Genomic DNA, 21,380 nt, shown 5'->3' on the forward strand with positions numbered 1-21,380 from the left:
ACAAAAACTCTCACCTTGGCTTTAAGAATGGAATTAAAGAAGGTTCCATATCACTTGATCTCATACTTGCAGCAGAGGGCTCAAATTCTGGCATATTGCAAGTAGTAGAAAGTTATCTTGATTTGCTCATGATGAGTTGTCAGGTATCCTGTGGTAAGATGAGCTTTGCTTTCAGCTCTCCAGGAGTTCTGTTCTTAAGGACTCCAGCGTGACCACGACAAAGCAGTCAAAGGCTGAATGACGTGCTTATGGAAAGTGAAGTAATAACCATGCCTGAATGATGAATGAGCACGAGGAAGAAGAGATCGAACATTGAAGCCTGAAGACCATCTTTTGCAGCAAATTCCATTTCAGCACTTGTGTGCCCAACCATCATGCTGAGTTTCTCGGGCATTGTCTCAGTTGTATTACAAGCAGGAACCATCCAGCATTGAGTGCTGCAGTGAAAACATAGACTTCCACCATGTAGCTTAGCTTGTCACCATGTAAACTCAGATGCCGCTATTATGGTCCTCTACACCTGTATTTAAGGTATACTCCAGCATTACGTTTTTCATCAGATTACTGGCAATGCTAATGCTAAGAAGCTACCCTCTTGGAATGGCACTAGTTCACACATTAGCTTCTCTTTATCAGGATGGCAGTATTTGTAATTTTACAGTCATAATCTAATAGTATCTTTTATGTTTTCCATTAGCCTGCCCAGAATCATGGAATTTTAGCACAGTGCAGCTCAGAAAGAAGCCCTTTAAGCCCACCTCATCCATATCGATCATGATGCCTACCTCATTTGCCTACATTGGACTGTACCCACTAAGCCTTTCTTATCTAAGTACCTCCCCTTTACTGTTGCTTATCAACTGCATGCCTTTGAATAATTTCCTAACCTAGTTTGTTCATCATGCATATGTGATTGGCTTTATTTAAGTCTTGTGGCATTTGCTGCAGAAGCGCCACTAAATCAATGCACCAGACACAGTAGTTAGTCAGCAATAATGTTTATTCAAACTTGCCTCTCTTTTTAAGTCACTTTCAGCCCGAACACCCGAGACCAGAAGTGACGTCATCACATCCCTGCGATGCACACAAAGAGTATGGGGCTTAAAGTGGAGACGCATGGCTTGTCTATGCACAAACAGAAAGTCATTGTCGAGGAGGACTGAAGGCACATGCTGTTTGGAGGGTCCATGGAATCGGCTTTCTTATTGCGATGTGGTGTCGAAGCTGCTGAAGTATGTCCAGATCAGAAGGGCAGCAGTCGGTCGAGAAGCGAACGTCACCTGGAACCGAGAGAACTGAACCATAAACCATTTCTGCGGACGACGCTGACATGTGTTCCTTCGGGTTCCCAGCAGAACCCATGGCAACTCGTCTACCCAGTTGGGCCCTTTGAGTCAAGCTTTGAGTGCAGCCTTGAGTGGCTGGTGGAAACGTTCCACTAGACCATTGGACTGCAGGTGGTACACTGTGGTGTGGTGCAGTTGCGTGCCACAAAAGCACGCAAGGGCTGTCCATAACACACAGGTGAATTGGTCCAAGGTGACATTTGTGAGAACTCTGAATCTTGTGATCCATTCGGCAATGAACGCTTTGGTGCATGTCTCAGTATCACTGGATGGCGATGGGATGGGGCATGAATTGGCACATGACCATGATGATGAACCTCATGTTCTGAGTCATTAGTAGCAGGTCCAAACAGGTCATGCGCAAAATATCAACGCGTGGCTGGGAAAGACTGGAGAGGTGCCTTGGTGGTGTGTGCCGCTGTACTTTGGAACTTTGTCAGTGGGTACACATCGCAAAGTAGACTTGGTCTGCAGGGTTGTGGTGCCAGATGTATGTCCAGGTTTGTGATAGAAGTTCTGTATGCCTGAACGTCCAGATCAGCAGCCTGTGCTCTCACCAAGTCAGGGATATTCACACCCCCGAGGCACCGACAGTCTGGACAGCGCATAAGCGACCAGATTGTTTTTTCCTGACACGTGATGCACACTCGTAGTGAACTCAGAAATGTATGATGTGGCATTGGTGCCTGGTTGACCACTGGTCAGATATCTTGCTAAAGTGAAAAGTGAGTGGCTTGTGGTCTGTGAAAGCAGTGAAATGGCATCCTTCCAAAACATAATGGAAGTGTCAACAGCTCTCAATCAAATTCATTTTTGGTGGCTGTAGGTGGGGGCTAAAGAAAGCCAGGGGTTGCCACTGGCCATTGACAAACTGTTCGAGAACCGCGCCCATTGATCTGTCAGAGGCATCTGTGGTGAGTGCCAGGGCGGCTGGGAGATTAGGATGTGTGAGCATCGCTGCATTTTCCAGAGCATCTTTGGCAGGGGCAAAAGCTGATTCCGCCTCGACCATTCAAGTAACTTCCTTGCGCTTTGTGATGAGGAGTTGGAATAATGGGCCAAGAATGTCGGCAGCTACCACAATTAAATGTTGATAGAAATTCACCATGCCCAAACATTTCTGCACTCCCTTAACTGTGGTAGATTTCAGGAAAGCACATATGGCGTCCACCTTGATGGATAAGGGAAACACACCTTCTGCCGTGATCTTGTGCCCTAGGAAATCGATGGTCATTCTACCAAACTGGCATTTGCTAGGGTTTACGTTAAGTCCAAATTCATCGAGCCACTGGAACAGGTGGCGTAAGTGCCGTTGGTGTTCTCGCTCATATAGACTGGCGATGAGGATGTCGTCTAAGTATATGTATGTGAATTCTAAATCCCTGTTGATGGTGTCCATAAGCCACTGGAATTTTTGAGCTGTGTTTTTCAAACCAAATGGCACCCTGAGGAATTCAAAAGTCCAAAAGGGGCAATAATTGATGTTTACCGAATGTCCTCTGGATGGACTGGGATTTGATGATATCCCTTGACTAGGTCAACCTTGGAAAAGACATGGCATTTATGTAGGTGGTGGGCAGCGAAATCCTGTATATGTGAAATAGGGTATCTGTTGGGCATAGTTATATCATTGACCCTGTGGTAGTCGCCGCAGGGTCTCCACCCACCGGTGTTCTTGGGCACCTTGTGTAATGGGGTGATGCCCAAGGGCTGTTGGAACATCAAATGATACCCAATTCCTCCATGGCAGTAAACTCTGCCTTGGCCTGCTGCAGTTTTTCTGACAGGAGGCAATGAGCCATGGCAGAGGCGAGCCCATGGTGTCAATGGGCCACGCCATGGGCCGTTTTCAAGGAATTGAATTTAGGATTGAGCACACCAGGAAATTCATTGAGCAGGGCAGTGTCGGCGTGTAGAGTGTGGACCCCAAGTAGAGAGAATCATTGTTTGGTGGTTGTCATAGGGTACGTTTGGAAAATAGTGGCATTGACTAGCTTCATTCGCTTAACGTCACCTAGCAGGTCGTGGGACTGGAGGAACTCTGCACCCAAGATGGGCTGTGTGATGAAAGCCAAAATGAAATTGCAATGGAACACTGCCTCCCCTATCTTAATCGTGACACGGCGCTTGAAAAAGCTGTGGACAGAAGTCCCGTTCGCAGCTTGAAGGGGGAGTCCCTGCTGCTTATGTATCTTTTTGAAGTATGTGGGTGGGAGTAAAGTGAGTTCGGTGCCTGGGTCTACAGGAAATTTTGCTCATGAGCTTTGTCTTGGAGATAGAGGAGGCCAGTATTTGTGCCAGCTGCCGAGGTCACTACTGGTGGCTGGCTTTGTCATTTTCCAACAACTTTTCGGGCTTTTCATTGCTGCCATGGTAGCCACATGAGCACATGCATCTATGAGCATTTATCCCCCACCGGTGATGAAAAAAACCACCATTCTCAGCACCTACCTGTACGTTCGTCCCTTTTTGTTTGAACTGCAGCTACAGGCGGTGCGCTGGGCAAGGGAGCTGTCACTGCTGAGAATACGGGCTGTATATGGGCAGACTCTTGACTTTGCATGCGGTATAGTATGTCAGCCTCCTGTGCTATGTCATGGGGATGACTGAAATCCAGGATTTATAGAGACGTGATCCTGGAGCTTCACCAGGAATGAGATCTCAAAGAGAAAGCATTTGGAATGGCCATCTGCTCGTGCGAGCATTTCATTCATTATATTGGATGGATTTCTGTTGCACAGCCCTTCCATATTAAAGAGCCTCTTGCCACGATCGTGCCTGGTTAATTCCAGGGTGTCCAGGAGGAACCACTGGAACCTGGTGTACTGGCTTTCTGCTGGGGGGTGGGCAAAACATTTGCTCACCTTAGCTGCTGTAGCAGAGTCCAACACCCCGACAACATGCCAAAACTTTGTGTCTTCAGCGGTTATGCCATGGAGGCAGAACTGGATCTCAGCCTGGTTGAGCCATACTCAAGGCTGGTGGGCCCAGAAAGGGGGCATTAACTGCAGTTGTGTCAGTAGCTGCTGTTGCATCCATGTTAACTGTGGATTCAAGCTTTAGTTGAATCTTACAGATGGGGTCACCAATTGTGGTGTTTGCTGCAACAGCTCCACTAAATCAATGCACCAGACAGTAGGTAGTCAGCAATACTGTTTATTCAAAATCGCCTCTCTTTTTAAGACATTTCCAGCCCGGACACCCAAGACCAGGAGTGATGTCATCACATCCCTGCGATGCACATGAAGAGCACGGGGCTGAAAGTGGAGACAATGGGAGTTCCACGACATCTTATGGGTGAGTAGCTAACTGTCCTGTGTGTTCTGATTTGGCCCGTTGTTTTGCACGGGCAGCGGTTCAGCTTGTTATGTTACTCAGCCACTCTGCCCACTACAGACTTTCATTTTGACTTGAACCTATCTTTGTTGAACAATAAAGTCAACAAGCCCTTCAACCCAACTCATCTATGTCAACCAAGATGCCTGTTGTTCATGCCGTTCATGGCGATATGCTGCATCTGAAGTTGTAACACTTAGGACTGTAGTTGCCTGTGATAATCCATCATAAACATATGGAAGAAAATAACTATCTGTCCATGATGAAAGTAATTTGATTATTAGTCATCGAGTTCCCACATTGACTAAGTTGACTTTCAAGGCTGGTCTCATTTGTTGCCCTTTTGAATAATAGTATAACATTAGCCACTCTCCAGTATTCTGGTACTTCACCTGAGGATAAAGATGAAGTAAATATATAGTATCTGCAAAAGCCTCTACAATTTCCTCCCTTTTAGCACACATCCAAGGATGCATTTGCTCTTGCTGTGCATTGTTCTTTATCCAAGTGGAAGAATGATCCTTTCCTTGCATAGAAACCTTTGCCTAGGCCACTGTCAGTCTGTTTACAATCCAGATCAATATTTGGAAAGTGGAATTAAATATGATATTTTCAACTCTGCCAATGCAGCAGGATGGAAGTGTGGGTTGTGAGGATGATGTAGAAATGTTTTGGAGGCAGGAAAAGACCTGATGTAAATGGACAAGCTCATGTCAGCAAGAGTATAATGTGAAAAAAAGAGGAAGTAGTGCAACAATGACTAGAGGGACTCACTATGGGCATAAGAATGGAATGAATGTTTCATGTTTCACTCATTACAATAATACTTTTAACCACTTTTGTGCTTATCCCCAATGGAGATTATTTGCAGACATTTGAAAGGCCATATTGCAGGAACAAACATGAAACAGCATTTGATGTGTGCTGACGGCATCACTGACATAGAACTCTACAGTGCTGAAACAGGTCCCTTCGGCCCTTCTAGTCTGTGCTGAACCATTTTTTTTCCCTAGTCCCACTGTCCTGCACCCAGCCCATAGGCCTCCATACCTCTCCCATCCATGTATCTGTCCAAATTCTTCTTAAGTGTTAAAATTGAACCAGCATTCACCACCTCCGCTGGCAGCTCATTCCACACTCTTGGCTTCTTCAGGTGCATTCTCTGCTAAGAATGCGCCTGCAGAAGGGGAAGAGGACCTGTGAATTGCCATTCAGGTAGCAGCGCTAAAAGCGCAGCGCTGGCCATCTGAAAGGGACAGCTGCACGGGAGGCGCCTCAGAGCGCACTCCAGCTCCTGTCCCGTCGGGCTGTCAAGGTTGGGGTGGCCGGCGCGGTCTGTAGGGGTTGGGGCGGTTGATGCGGCTGTAGGGTTTGGGGCAGCTGGTGCAGGCTGTAGTGGTTGGGGCAGCCGACATGGGCTGTAGGGGTTGGGGTGTCCAGCGCGGACTGTCAGTGCTGGGGTGGCCGGTGCGGGCTGTCCCCACACTGACCCCACTGCTCTGCTCTCTCCCTATAGTCCCGTGTCAGTCCCCACACTGATCCCACTGCTTTGCCTGCGCCAGCTGCCCCTTCAGTGTTGGGACTGATACCGGGCTGTGGGGAGAGCATGTGGCAGTGGAATCAGTATGGGGACTGACACGGAGCTATGGGGAGAGAGCAGAGCAGTGGGATCAGTGTGGGGACCGACATGGGGCTAGTTTAATTGGGGCATAATGTTTGGTGCAGACATTGTGCGTAAACGGGCAGTTCATGTGCTGTACAGTTCTTTGTTTTAGATATTCATTATATTTGGTGTTTGCATTTCCTTCTGACAAACTCCCTAGGTTTTTATTTGCCACCCTGATGTCTTTTGCTAACTGGTTCATGTGTAAATTGTTCTGCACCACCGAGACCTTTGTGGTTATATATTTCTCCCGATGCCTCTACTAGTTCAAACTCTCTGCTGGTCTAATTCTTCTCTGAGCACTTAAGGTTTGCCGTGGCTATGGGCAGATTATCAACAAACATTTGGTGCTCGGTGCCTGCATTGGAAAGCAACAAATTAATCTGTCCCTCATAAGTGGGATCAGTATGGGGTCAGCCTGCGCCAGCTGCCCCAGCGCTGACAGCCCACGCCGGCCATCCCATACTGATCCCACTTATACCAACATGTATAATGAATTTGATACTAATATTTCACTATTTTATTCTGAATTTGGTATGGGAAAATGTTTCAATAAAAATTTCAAAAAAATTTCCACATGAAAGGAAGTCATGATTGGCAAATTTGTTAGTTGTTATTTGACAATGTAACTATGAGAATAGGTCATGGGGACTCAGTTGTTATGGTGCATTTGGACTTTCCAAAGACATTGATGAGCTTCAACAAAAGAAATTATTTACCAAAATCAAAAGATATGTTATTTAGGTTAAACACTGGCCTAGGTTCGTTTATGGATTATATATAGCTACAAGCCCCAGGAGAATGGACAGGTGGAAAAGGAGAATGCCACGGTCTGGAAAGCTGTCAAACTGGCCCTTAAGTCAAAAAGCCTTCCAGACTCAAGCAGGCATGAACCCCTCCCTATGGCACTCTTCTATGTACCATGACCAATGCTACTCCGCACAAGCTCCTATTCAATTTCGAAAGAAGGTCAGCATCGGGAATTACATTCTCAACCTGGCTCACCACTCCTGGTCCAGTTCTTCCAGGAATCACATGAGGAGAAGCAAAACCGACCCCTGGTGGAAAAGGTGAAACTGCTCCATACCAATCCCACATATGCTTATGTGGAGTACCCAGATGGCAGAGAGGACACTGTCTCCATCAGGGACTTGGCGCCTGCTGGAACAGAGGGTCAGTTGCCACAAGTACCCTGAGAGTCATGGAGCTCATTCTTGCTACCCCCAGTTAGGGCCTCAAGGGACCTGGTTCATGAGGAAAGTGCATCCCCCTCCACTGTTGAGTCAGAGACCCAGCCTGCCTCTCCTCCCTCACAAGGAGACCAGGAGACCCAAGGAGTCCAAGGTCACCCGGTGCTAAGGAGCTCCACCAGGATCTCCAGACCCCGGACCACTTAAATATGTAAATTTGTAAATTACTATATTTTTTCAACTTTTTTCTGAATCCATGTTCTCTGTCTTCATTCACAGACCCTAAATTCTACAGGAAGGGGTGAATGCAGTGAACTGGGATTCACTGGTAATGTGTTGTGGTAATGGCTGGCCCCACCTCCTGGCTCTGTCCCCATCTGCTCACATATAACCCTGGTTTCCCGCCTAAACCTAGAACCCTTCTGAAGACTACTTTGACTCCCTATCCTTAGTTATAAGCTAATAAAAGCATTTGTTATCCCTCCAGTCATCAGAGGTTTTATTCTCACTACATGGACAAATAAAACAAAGTTTACTTTTGTGTAGTGAGTTGTGGTTTATAAGAAATTTTTGAATTTTTTTCTAACTGCCTTTATTGTTCTAGATACTTGCTCAGATTTCAATTGCCATGCCAAAACTTTATGTGCCTTTTCTCCCAATTCATAATACTTTTGTTTAGATCTTTGCAATAAAATTTCCACATTGTAAGTTTGTAATGTATTATATTTCAATTGCTTAGAATCTAATTGTACTTTTTCTCTTTATCAAATGGATTCCTCTGTAACACTTTTTCCAAAATATTTATATCTTTCTCTAACATATCAACCTCAGCTAAATATTGCTTTTTAAGTTTGACTATAAAACTAAAAATATGACTTCTTAAATACACTTTTACAGCATCCCATACTACAAACTTGCTCTTCACATAATTTCTATTTATATCTAAAAACTGTTGTATTTGTTCATTAATATATTTACAAAATTCTTCAATTTTAATAATAAAGAATTAAACCTCCAGCGATATGTAGAGACCATTTTATTTGTAATTGCATATGTCAATAAAACAATTTCTTCCAAAATGCAACACCTCACACTTGTCTGCATTAAATTCCATCTGCCATTTTTCAGCCAATTTTTCCAGCTGGTCCAGTTCCCTTTGCAAGCTTTGAAAACCTTCTTCACTCTCCACAACACGTCCAATCTTAGTGTCATCTGCAAACTTGCTAATCTAATTTACTATAATATCATATAGATGAGAAACAACAATGGTCCCAGCTCTGATCCCTGAGTCACATCACTAGTCACAGGCCTCCAGTCTGAGAAGCAATCATCCATCACAACTCTGTCTTCTCCCATTCAGCCATTGTCAAATTCAGTTCACTACTTCAGCATGAATACCTAGTGTCTGAACGATCCTGACGAACCGCCCATGTGAGCTTTGTCAAAGGTCTTAATAAGGTCCATGGAGACAACATCCACAGCCTTTCCTTCATCAACTTTCCTGGTAACCTCATCAAAAAACTCTATAAGGTTGGTTAAACATGACCTATCATGCATAAAGCCATGATGACTATCCTAATTCAGTCCATGGCTATCCAAATAATTATTTATTCAGTGTCTTAGAACACCTTCCAGTAATTTACCTACAATTGATGTCAGGCTCACTGGTCCATAATTTCCATGGTCACTTTTGGAGCCATTTTTTAATCAATGAAATGACGTGAGTTACCTTCCAATCTACTGGCACAACATCCGTGGCTAAGGACATTTTAAATATTTCTGTCAGAGCCCCTCCAATTTCCACACGAGCCTCCCTCAAGGTCTGAGGGAATATCTTGTCAGACCCTGGGGATTTATCCGCTCTTATTTTCTTTAAGACAGCAAGCACTTCCTTGTCTTTAATCTCTATAGGTTCCATGACCTCACGGCTTGTTTTCCTTACTTTCCATGACTCTGTGCCCTTTTTCCAGAGTGAATACTGATGAAAAAAACCATTTAAGATCACTCCCATCTCTTTTGGCTCCATTCAAAGCTGACCACTCTGATCTTAAAGGAGACCAATTTTGTCCCTTCCTATCCTTTTGCTCTTACCATGTAGAAACTCTAAGGATTTTCCTTCACATTTTTGCCAAAGCAACTTCATTTATTTTTAGCCTTCCTGATTTTTTTTGAGGATTTTCTTGCATTTTTCATACTCCTCAAATACCTCATTTTGTCCATGTTCCCTATACCTGTTATAAACCTCTCTCTTCTTCTGAACCAACTCCCCAATATTACACAAAAACCAAGGTTCCCTATGTCTTCTAACCTTGCCATTGCTCCGAGCAGGAACATACAAACTCTGTACTCTGAAAATTTCACCTTTGAAGGTCCTCCATTTACTTCGTACATCCTTGCCTGAAAACATTCAATCCCAATCCACATATTCTAGATCATTTCTCATTTCCTCAAAATTTGCCTTTCTCCAATTAAGGATCTCAACACAAGGCCCAGTCCTATCCTTCTCCATAATTAACGAAGCTAATGGCAGTATGATAACTGGACCCAAAATGTTTCCCTACACATATTTCTGTCACCTGTCTTGTCTTGTTCCCAAATAGAAGATCCAGTATTCCACTCTCTCGAGTTAGTACCTTTACTTCCCTGAACATATTTGACAAACTCCAAACTATCCAGCCCTTTTACAGTAAGGGATCCCCAGTCAATATGTAGAAAATTAAAATCTCCTACTATCACAACTTTGTTTCCTGCTTTCTCTCTATAAATTTGCTCCTCCAATTCTTGTTGACTATTGGCCAGTGCATAATACAACCCCATGAGTGTGGTCATACCTTTCCAGTTCCTCAGCTCCATCCATCTACCCTCATTAGACGAGCCCTTTGTGACAAGCAAAGCTACTCCTCCCCCTTTCATGCCCCCCTCCCGTGTTTTATCATGTCTGAAGCAACAGAAGCTCGGAACATTGAGCTGCCAGTCCTGCCCCTACTATTACCAAATCTCACTAATGGCCACAATGTCATAATTCCGTGTCCCAATCCACACTCTAAGCTTGTCTGCCTTTCCTACGATACTCCTTACATTGAAATAGTTGCACATGAGAACATTTCCACCAAATTCAACCCATTGACTTCTAACGGTGCATGCAATTTTAATATAATATTTTCCCTCCTCCATGCCTCTCTTTGCTCTGCACTCTGGTTCCCTCTCCCTGCAAATCTAGTTTAAACTCCCTGGAGCAGCACTGGCAAACCTTTCCATGAAGATATTAGTCCTCTTCCAGTTCAGATGCAAACCGTTCTGTCAGAACAGGTCTCACCTTCTCAGGAAGTGAGCCCAATGATCCAGAAACTTGAAGTGCTCCCTCCTACACCATGTCTTTAGCCACATGTTGAACTGCATTATCATCCTATTTCTAACCTCACTAGCACACGGAATGGGTTGCAAATCTGAGATCACTGCCCTGGAGGTCCTGTCCTTCAACCTAGCATCTAACTCCCTGAACTCTCTTTACAGTACCTCCTCACTTTTCCAACCCACATTATTGGCCCCTATATGGATCATGACATCTGGTTGTTTACCCTCCCTCCTGAGAATGGCATGAACTTGATCTGAGATATCTCAGACCCTGGCATCAGGGTCCCATTTGGGATACTCAATTGCCTCCACAGAACCTCTTATCTGCCTCCCTAACTATGGAATCCCCTCTCACTACAGCTCACCTCTTCTCCTCCCTTCCTTTCCTAGCCTTAGGACCAGACTCCATGTTAGGGACTTGGTCACTGTGGATTGTCCCTGGTAGGTCTGCCACCAACTGTATCCAAAATAGTATACTTGTTGTTGAGTATGATGGCCACAAGGGTGCCCTGCACTGCCTCCCTGTTCCCTTTCCCTCTTCTGACCATCACCCATCTACCCTCTTCTTGTCCCCTACATGTGATAGTGTCCCTGTAACTCCTGTCTATCACCCCCTCTGCCTCCCAAATGATCCAAAGTTCATCCAACTCTGGTTCCAATTCCTTAACTCGGCTTGTGAGGAGCTGTAGCTGGATGCACTTCTCGTAGATGAAGTCGTCAGGGATACTGCTGGCCTCCCTGATGACCCACATTTTGCAAGAGAAGCATTACCCTGCCTTGGCTGCCATTCCCACTCACTATGACTGTATGAACAAAATATATGATATCTAACGAACCTGCCCTTACCTGTGCCTAACTGCTGAATCTTTTTTTGTTCCTTGAATAGGGTAGCCTTTTTTGACTTTCCAACTATTCCTCACCTCTTGCCTGTTCTTGCTGAAGCCTCTTGACTCTGACTCAGCACACTCCAACAATAACCACTCCTCCCTTTGTCTTTAACTGTTTAACTCGATTACCCAATATATCAATGATACAGACAAGGACTTCAATAGACCAGATAGAGTTTGACGATCTTAATACTAAATGAAGCCTGCTATTCATCCTCAGCTCGAATGTTGAGCAATCCCCAACAGCCCCACAAATGCAGGGCTTTGTATAGCTATTAGACTTGGTTGATTCCAGAATGAACTCACAGCCAGTTTCATCACCACATTTCCATAATGGTTTGATTGGCTATGGAAAGATCAAACACTGACTGGGTAACTCTGAACTTCCAATTGCCTGCCATTTTAATTCACAATCCCACACCCTCCTGCACTGATGCAACGAGACCCAATTCAAGCTTGGAAGGCATGCCTCATCTTCCATCTGGTAATACTGAAGCATACAGGACTCAATATTGAATTCTCCAACTTTAGGTAACTATTTGTCTTTTTCTCTAAATCAACAATTATGGCTCAGGTTTTTTCATTTTATTTGAACTGCCTGGTGTACTGGCCAGTTCCAATGGCATCTCTCACAACAACACTTTATATAGACAAGGAACCATAATATGCCTGTAAGTGTCACATTTATCTATTTGGTCTCAAAGATTTTTGCTTTGTTCCATTCATCTCTTACCCACCTTCTCCATTGCTGAAAATTAAATTGCTTTCCCCTTTTTCTTAAAGGTCCTGGGATTTGAAGTGTTAGCTGTTTCTTTTTCATCAGATGCTCTCTGGCCTGAAAGACTGCTTCCAGCAATGTGTCAGCTTCCACTGTAGGACCAGCATGAGGCACTCAACATCTGAAATGCTATATTAGAAGGTCAAACATCTGCTACCTTTTGGGGCTCATTTCTTCAAAGGGAATTCCAGAATTCAAACAAATAGCATTTTAATTATTTATTTTATTTTGGAGAGATAGTGCTCAGTAACAGGCCCTTCTGGCCCATAAGCACATGCTGCCCAAATATAGCCAGGTGACCACTTAACTTTTAAAATGTGGGGGGAAACTGGACGACCAAGAGGAAACCCACATGGACATGGGAAGAATGTATAAACTCCTTAAAGACAGCACCGGATTCAGACCCTGTTTGATGGTGCAGTAAAAACATCGTGCTAACCACTACACCAGTGATTTGCAAACTGCCCCCCTAAAGTCAAATTCCACCTTAAGTAATCCCTATACCATAAGTCCTCTGTGAGTAGTAAGGGATTGCTTAAGGTGGAATGTGAGTGGAAAGAAAAAAGTTTGAAAACCATCGTTTTTATCATACCTAATTGACTTGTTATGTGCATGGTTTCATAACTCCAAAGAAAATAGTCCAATGCCAAATTTTCTCAAGCAAAATATTTCAGTAACAATTGGGTGTAGAGCAGTGGTTCTCAACCTTCCTTTCCCATTCACATACCACCTTAAGTAATCTCTCACCAATCACAGAGCACTTATGGCATAGGGATTGTTTAAAGTGGAATATGAGTTTAGGGGAGCAGTTTGAAAACCACTGACCTACCCTAACCTTGCTGCCTTTTATAGTGTGATAAATTTCTAAATTGCTGAGAAAGTGGGAGAGTCGACATCAGCTGTTCTTTCCAAGAAGATCATTCTACTTGTGTTTTTGTAGAAAACTATCTTTCCGGATAGTCCACAGCCAAACTTGTCATGATTCTACAATCCAAAGTGGATTTTTAAGGCCTAGATCTACTCAAGGTCATCAAGGCTATTCCCAATTGTGTCTCCTATAAAAGTCAATATCTTTCTTAAGTCACAGTACCGCCACTGGGGCATCAAAAGTATAGATACTGAAGGAAGAGGTAATTTAACTTAAATTTGATCTGTAACATTTGGATTCTGAGTTCCTTTTATTTTTGTTTTATGACCAAGAAAATGATGTGATAATCAAAATCAGGGGAAAGATAAGAAATGCGGGACTATTAGTAAGTATGATTATTGATAATGGACCTTGTTTATGCCCCAGACGAAAGGACCATTGAAATTGTACCATCTCTTCCTCTTTGTCTGCTTCCATGGCCTTTGCTTCCTTTCCATCATATTCTTCCTTCAATACAGATGACAAAAAAAGTCTTCCACAGAATGAAAGCTTCATGAAAGCTGATAAAAAACAGGATATTAGAGTCCACAACACTCTCCCAATGCTCATAAACAAAGCAGATAGAATCACTCTTTTTCAGATAGGCTCTCTAGGGCTGATATGCAGAGCAATTTGCATGCAGTTCTGCAACACGAGAAGCTGACCGTGCTTTCTAACCCTATTGCTGGGTCTGAGTGCTTCATGGAAACAGGTGCATACAAAATCAAATTACCTCATTTTGAACAGAAAGCAACAATGACCTTTAATCGGCAATGAGCTGCAAATTATGATGTGTGACATGTTTCTAAAATCTCCATTGCCAATATATAAACAGTCAGAAGCACAAATGTTTACCGTCATGATCACCTTAGAACTTACTGCCAATATAGTTATTGTCTTGCTTTGAGTTTGATTATGGTTGCAGGAATTTGGGAGGTTCTGCGCAGACTTTTCAAATAAGGGACATTGCTGATGCTCAGTTCACAAGTACGTTCAACAAGAATTCCAAAAATGCTGTCATGAACACTCTTTTGGAACTGTAAAAGAACATAATGCCCCAACAAAATAAATCCTATTTTCACCTCACCTTGGAGATTTTAGGAAAGCAAAAAAAAAGAATTCTGAAAGGGAGAATTTGCATTATATATTTCAGACATATTAAATTTTAATTTTAGTATCTGTGTTATCATATATAATTCAAAATACTTTTTGGAATTCTTGTTGAAGGCATGCATACATAACAAATCAGGTTAGAATTCTCATATGATACCAATTATACATCAAAATATATGATTTACTATGTCTTTCAATAGCTTATCGAAATGATCTGAGGAAGTACTGCTGATACCAAACTGCTTTCTGTACTGCAGTTTATGTATTGATAATATTTCAAAGGAATTTTGATCAGAATTTCTGCATGCTTTTTCAGGCAGTAGATGTTGCATTTTTCAATACATACCCGTGGTAGTAAATATTTCATTATGCATACTGAAGTATTTCTCACTGGCATTCTCTCGCATGTTCTGCTTTTAGAAAATGCAAGCATTTGCACGATGTTATTGAATTCATTGTTAGCGTGCTGTCACATCAGTGCAAAGGTATACTATATTTTGATTCATTTCTTGACAAGGTTGCTCCACAATGACAGCATTGATGTATTTTAGCAACGGTAAGATATTTTCTCTTTTACTTCAATGAACTACTCTTGTTTTAGCACCACTTAAGTATGGTTCTTGACAAGTCTACATTATTTAAATTGCCTTTTCCCAGTCTTGACTTGTTGCTTTGACTTACAGGTACCTCATAGTTAATTTTTCTTTTTCAGTCACAGCACTCCCTTTGTTCATTATTTTTTTAAGAAGAAGAATGCCAAATGACATTAATTATATTTAACTTTTATTCATAATGGACGTTTCTGAGGATTTAAGTGAATTGGGACCATTGGCCCAGATTATGCTCCTTCTTTTTAGTAAGAGGTTCAAAAGAAAATTACACATCTAGAACAGAACATGCATCATAATATTCCCAGCATTGCAGTGTGGAACTAAGGAGCGTGCTGGAGATAGGTTGCCAGTGGAACTTAATAGTGCTGAGTAATTGGGCCATGTACACTTCATGCCAAGCCTTTTAGCTATGCAGCCGACATGTAATAGAGAGGGATGGTCCAAGTTCAGGAAACCAGGATTCCAAAGCCTTTGAGAAATAAGAAATAAGTCATTTGTGAACATGATATAGAGGTCTCCAAACAGCAACCATATGGTAGGACAGAGTATGGAGGAAGAAATAATGGGAGTTGTCAGAGAGTCAGGTTGGGTGACTGGAAAAATCAGATGGGCCAAGGTAACCAGGTTGAAGAGACTATGGTGGTTGTTATGTTATTATGCTTGTTTAATAAAGAACTACATTTCCCAGTTGGCAGGGGAACAAAAAGTAGACTTTGACAGAAGTCAAGTGCATTTTTGGTTCAAGCAGCTCGAAAAATAAAGTTGTTCAAGTGTTACATTTTTTTTATTTTAAATTTTTAAAATTTAGACATATTGTACTGTAGCAGGCCAATTCGGCCCGATAAGTATGTGCAACCCAATTTACATCCCATTAACCTACAACCTGGTATGTTTTTGAAGGGTGGAAGGAAACCGGATCCCCAGGAGAAAACCTACACAGACATGGGGAGAATGTACAAACTCCTTGCACACAGCGTGGGATAAAAACCACGCAAAGTTGTTATTCTTCAAGGAACAAACATAGCATGGTGTCAGAAGTGGGTGAGTAAGAAATGTCAATAGTTCCTGTCATGGATAAGTTAAGACCTCTTACACTGATGCAGTTTACTGACAATCTAACCAATAATTGGAAATACTTCAAACAGTGATTCAAACATTTATTTAGACCTGGTGGAGTGGGAGAGACAGAAAAAAAACCCCAGAAAACATTATATTTCTACACATGATGTGAAGATGCCTTGGACATCTATAACAGTTTTCAAATTGATGAGACAGGTTTCACATTGGAGACACTGAGAACAAAATTTGAGGAGTATTTTGTTGCAACTAAAAACGTTATGTTTGAGAGATTCAAGTTTATCTTCTGTGAACAGAAGCAAGATATGAGCTTCGACCAATACTTAGCAAAGCTTCACATACTGATTAAGTCCTGTGAATTTGGAAGTTTGAAAAAAAAATTAATTAGAGACAGAATAGTTTGAAAATTCCCAGAGAAAGACTGTTGTGTGAAAAAGATTTGACACAAGAAAAGGCTGTGAATATGTGTAGGGCAGCAGAGACCACATGAGCACAAGCTAAAGAACTGCATAGAATAGACAGAACAGTGCATGCGGTGAAAACAGAGAAGCAGAGCACCAGGGGTTTCCTAAATCTACAGCAAAGAGATAGGTTCAAAAAGCAAATGCAACAGGTGCAGAGGGCGACATATCCCAAAGATGTGCTCTGCCCATGGAAAGTCCTGCAATAAATGTGAGAAGAAGAATCATTTTGCAAAGTGCTGCAAAACAGAGGCTACTAAGAGAAAGGTACACACAGTGGACAAAGAAATGAAGGATTCACTACAGACTGCTGCTGTTGGTAAAACAGATTGGATCATTCCAGTGACTGTGAATTTAAGCTCAACACCAGAGCTCAGGTGAATCTGTTATCTATGGACAATTACAAGACTCTCAGCATAAAGAGCAAGTTTTATCCAGTGAAATTAAAAGTGACAGGCTGCACAAGAGAGAACATTCTAGGAAAAGGGGACTATATGGTGATTTTCAAACACAAACGGTGGCATCTAAAGTCACAACTACTGATTGTAGAAAAGAGGGTGTAGTAAATATGAGATCTGAGTGCATATTAAGAGCTCAACCTGGTGAAAAGAGTTTTCATAGTGGCTTCACAGACTGAAGATAAGCATACAACTCTCATGGAAGAGTACACAGATGTCTGGTTTGGATGTTTATCTAGTATACTCAAGATCAATGTAGATAAGACCATGGCTCCTGTTGTCCATACATGCAGGAAAGTTCCATTTCCACTTAGAGACAAACTTAAACAAGAACTAGCATGAATGAAATCGATGAAAATCAAATCAAAAATCGAAGAACCTACATATTGGATAAATCAGATCACTGGTCATCGTGCAAAAGTAAAATGGAGCATTGCATGTATATCTGGACTCAATAAAGCCATCAAGAGAGAATATTTTAAGTTGCCAGCATGAGAGGAAGTCATGACCCTGTTTGCAGATGCCAAGTGGTTTAGCAAACTCAATGCATCATCAAGGTTTTGGCAGATGAAGCTCAAGGAGGCATTTGAGACTATGCACTTTCAATAGTCCACAAGGATGATATTGCTTTCTTCAGCTACCATATGGGATCTTGTCCACACTAGGAGTCAACCATTAAACCATCCACATGATCTTTGAAAGTTTACCTGAAGTTCAGACCATGATGGATGATATCATTGTATGGGTGTCCTCCAAGGACAAACATGATGCACGACTAAGGCAAGTGTTTGATGTTACACAGAATGTCAATTTGAAATTAAGTAAAGAGAAATATGAATTTGGCATAAAGACACTGACCTTCTTAGGAAATGTCATATCTGAACAGGGAGTGAAGCCTGATTCAAGAAAGACATCAGCCATTGAAAATTTTGTGAGGCCCCAAAAAAAGAGGAGGTGAGACTTTTCTTGGAGACAGTGATTTACCTGGTTAAGTTCATCCCTCATCTGTGGACTGTGTCAGCACCATTTAGGTCACTCCTTGAGCAGAACCACTTACACCACACCCTGTACCAAACAGGCTATACTTCAAAACTGGAGTAAATTTGTTTGTCTGTAATGGAAAGAGTAGTAGTAACAGACTATTTTTCCAATTGCCCAGATGTAGCAACACTGCAGGCAATATCCATCAAAGCAGCTATTACTTTAATTAAAAATGTGTTTGGGAGGTATGGAGTTCCTTGTGAAATAGTATCAGAAAATGGTCAACAATTGTTCAGCAGGGAATTTGAGTCCTTTGTTAATACTTGCAGATTTCAATGCAAGTGCATAATGGATGAGAAGATTTCCACAGAAGTCTAATGATTCCCACAAGTGCGCGACTACAGAATGGCCTTTCTCCTGCCCAAATGCTAATGGGTCGAGGCATACGGACCAACCTTCCAAAGCATGAAAATCTGTTGACATCTAAAGTAGCACACAAGGTCAAACAGGCTAAAGTGGAAGAGAAAGTAAAACAGAAACAGTATCACAATAAGACTGCAAAGTATCACAATTCTGGCACAAGGTCTATGCAAGGATATGTGCAAGAGGAAATAGATCCTCATTCCTACCAGATCCAGACAGAGGGAGGGGCACCTCTGCAAAGGAACTACGTGGATTTATGACCGCAAGATTCAACCCATGGTTGTGACCTGTATCAGTACACAAAAGGGGCCAGCATATGTAGAAAAGGAATATGTTGTTCAGAGTTCATAGAAAGACACGAATACTAACACAGAAAATGCAAGCAATACACCAGTGGAAACATATAGCAGACCAAAAGGACTGTTAAACCACCTCAGAGACTGATGAATGGAAAGAGACTGGCCACAGAATGTAGATACCCTTGTTATATAGACATAGTATTGTGTTTGTATTTTGTATAATAAAGAACTATATTTCCCAGTAGGCATTTCACGTGGTTGGCATGGGAACAAAAAGTAGACTATGAGAGAAGTCGAGTGAGTTGTTGGTTCACACTGAGCAAAAAATAAAGTTGTTTAAGCATTAAAACTATGCAAGGTTTTCTTTATCAAGGAACAAACATAACAGTTTTTGTGATAGTTTCTCAGAATGGTGTATTGTTACTTTCCAGAGAGCAGGCCACACTAAATCTGATATTGGCTCACAATTTTAATGACCTGAGCATAGAAGTGAAATGAGATAATTGTGATTATAATATAATTGAATTTCACATTTATTCTGGGGAAATGATGAGTAGATCCAAGACGTTCGTGCAGAATACCTTCATACAAGGGGCTGCAGCAATACATTACCACTTTCTCAAGGGCATTTGGGCACAGCCAAACCAATGTTGGTTTTGGCAGATGTGCCTGTATTCCATTAATGAATAGAAATAACTCACCAGGTGACTTGTCACTCCACATTTAGTTCATAATGCTATCAGTTTTATGACATACTGTATATAAGCTGATGGAATAAACAGGAATACTAAAGGAGGAAAATAAGTGGATGTTGTGATGTAATATTTGTAGATGTATTTGGGAGATAAATTGGTAAAATTAGACTAGGTTACATACATACACACATTTTAAAACAGATCTTATTTGAAATATTGAAGAATTAATATTCAGTGACTTTACAGAAACTATGGAGAATGCTATACACATTTCACAAGTAGGTGCTAATTGAAATGATGTCATGAAATTAATGGACTGGAGACAGGTCATCTGTGTTTACAAGTCTTCTGAGCCTTCTGCAAAGTGCTTATTCAAAGGTCATTGAGAGGTTTGTTTACCTAAAACAACAGATGGGAGCAGAAGACTAACTCCTGTTGTTTAGAGAGAGAGAGAGAGAGAGAGAGAGGAGAGAGAGAGAGAGAGAGAGAGAGAGAGAGAGAGAGAGTGAGAGGACATGTAGCTGGCAGTTGGAATCTGAGATGGAGAGAGAGAGTCACAGATGAAACAAGCAGAAGAAGCTGGTTGGAACTGAAACAGAAACTCCAGAGTGGCGGATGGCTGGAAGTGCTATCTGTCTGATGTTTCTCTTGGAATACATGGAACAGAAAGGAACTCTGTGATAGCCTGAAAAAAAGAGGTCATCATCTTGAGAACCCTGATGGGGCAAGTTTCATCAGCAAGACATTGAGATGACTAATGGTGGTACCTCAGTTGTGGAAATCATGAAACAACAAATCTCTCTCTGCAAACCTACAATGAACCTTCCTGAGCAGTAAACATTTACCTTTTGAGCACCAATGTCTGGTGAACTTAACAGATGTTAAATTCTGTGCACAGTATAAGAATTGCCTGCAACCAGAGAACTTGGAAGAATGAGAAGTGAGATTAAACTGTAAACCAAATAACTTTTCTTAATTTTTCACACACATTACATGCACATGCGCTTAGAATTAGAAGGGGGTTAAGTTGGATTAGTTAAGTTAAAAGAGATAAGTTAAAGTTTGATTCTGTTTTCATGTTTAAAGATAATTAAAAGCAACTTTTGTTTAAGTAACCATTTGTCATGGTGAATATCTATTGCTGCTGGGTTTTGGGGTCCTTTGGGCTCGTAACAATGGACTTAAAATATGGACCAGCTATGGTCTAATTAAATGGCAGAACAAGCTCTAGAGACAAAATGGCCTACTCCTATGTCTATGTGCCTAGTCACTGAAGGTTTCTTGTTCATCACTGCCTTAATACATTTTCCTCTTCTTACAGGAATTACAATTTTAATCCAGTATTCTTCTTAACAGTTGCACACATCAGACCTCTATGCCCTACAATGCCCTCCATGATGTTAAAGACCAAGGCACTTTTTTCCTTTATTTGTCCCTGTACTCCGTAGTTTTACATTTGTAATCAAACAATTCACATGTGATCAAAGTGCACATTCCCGAATTTATTCAAGATTATTTGTTCACATTTTGGTTTGACCATATAAAAATTACAGCACTTTTATACATAGATCCCTCATTTCAATGTTAGGAACATTGGGCTTCACTGGTGATTTTGAATACTCATGTATGTTTACTTGCTTCATTGGGCTTGCTTCTAAGCTTTGAACTACTAACTTTGTAGATGCCATTTTTCAACATTTGAGCCAGAGTTGTGCCAATAAAATTCAGAAGCCATTATGAGGGTGAAAATAAAGAATAAAACAGTAAAAGACACTGTCCAAAGCTTAGGACTAACAAAATC

At 41.8% G+C, this 21,380-nt stretch overlaps 1 long non-coding RNA gene across 1 annotated transcript in view; it reads left to right on the forward strand.

Moving 5' to 3' along the window:
* Positions 1 to 21,380, forward strand: part of LOC138736545 (uncharacterized) — an 85,288-nt gene that overhangs the window by 19,590 nt on the left and 44,318 nt on the right. The window contains exons 2-3 of the long non-coding RNA XR_011340396.1: positions 4,530 to 4,643; positions 16,086 to 16,226. This is a non-coding gene — a long non-coding RNA (uncharacterized lncRNA). The remainder of the gene's footprint in view (positions 1 to 4,529; positions 4,644 to 16,085; positions 16,227 to 21,380) is intronic.

This window comes from Narcine bancroftii, chromosome 1 (assembly GCF_036971445.1).
Source record: "Narcine bancroftii isolate sNarBan1 chromosome 1, sNarBan1.hap1, whole genome shotgun sequence".
In the NCBI taxonomy this organism is placed as follows: Eukaryota; Metazoa; Chordata; class Chondrichthyes; order Torpediniformes; family Narcinidae; genus Narcine; species Narcine bancroftii.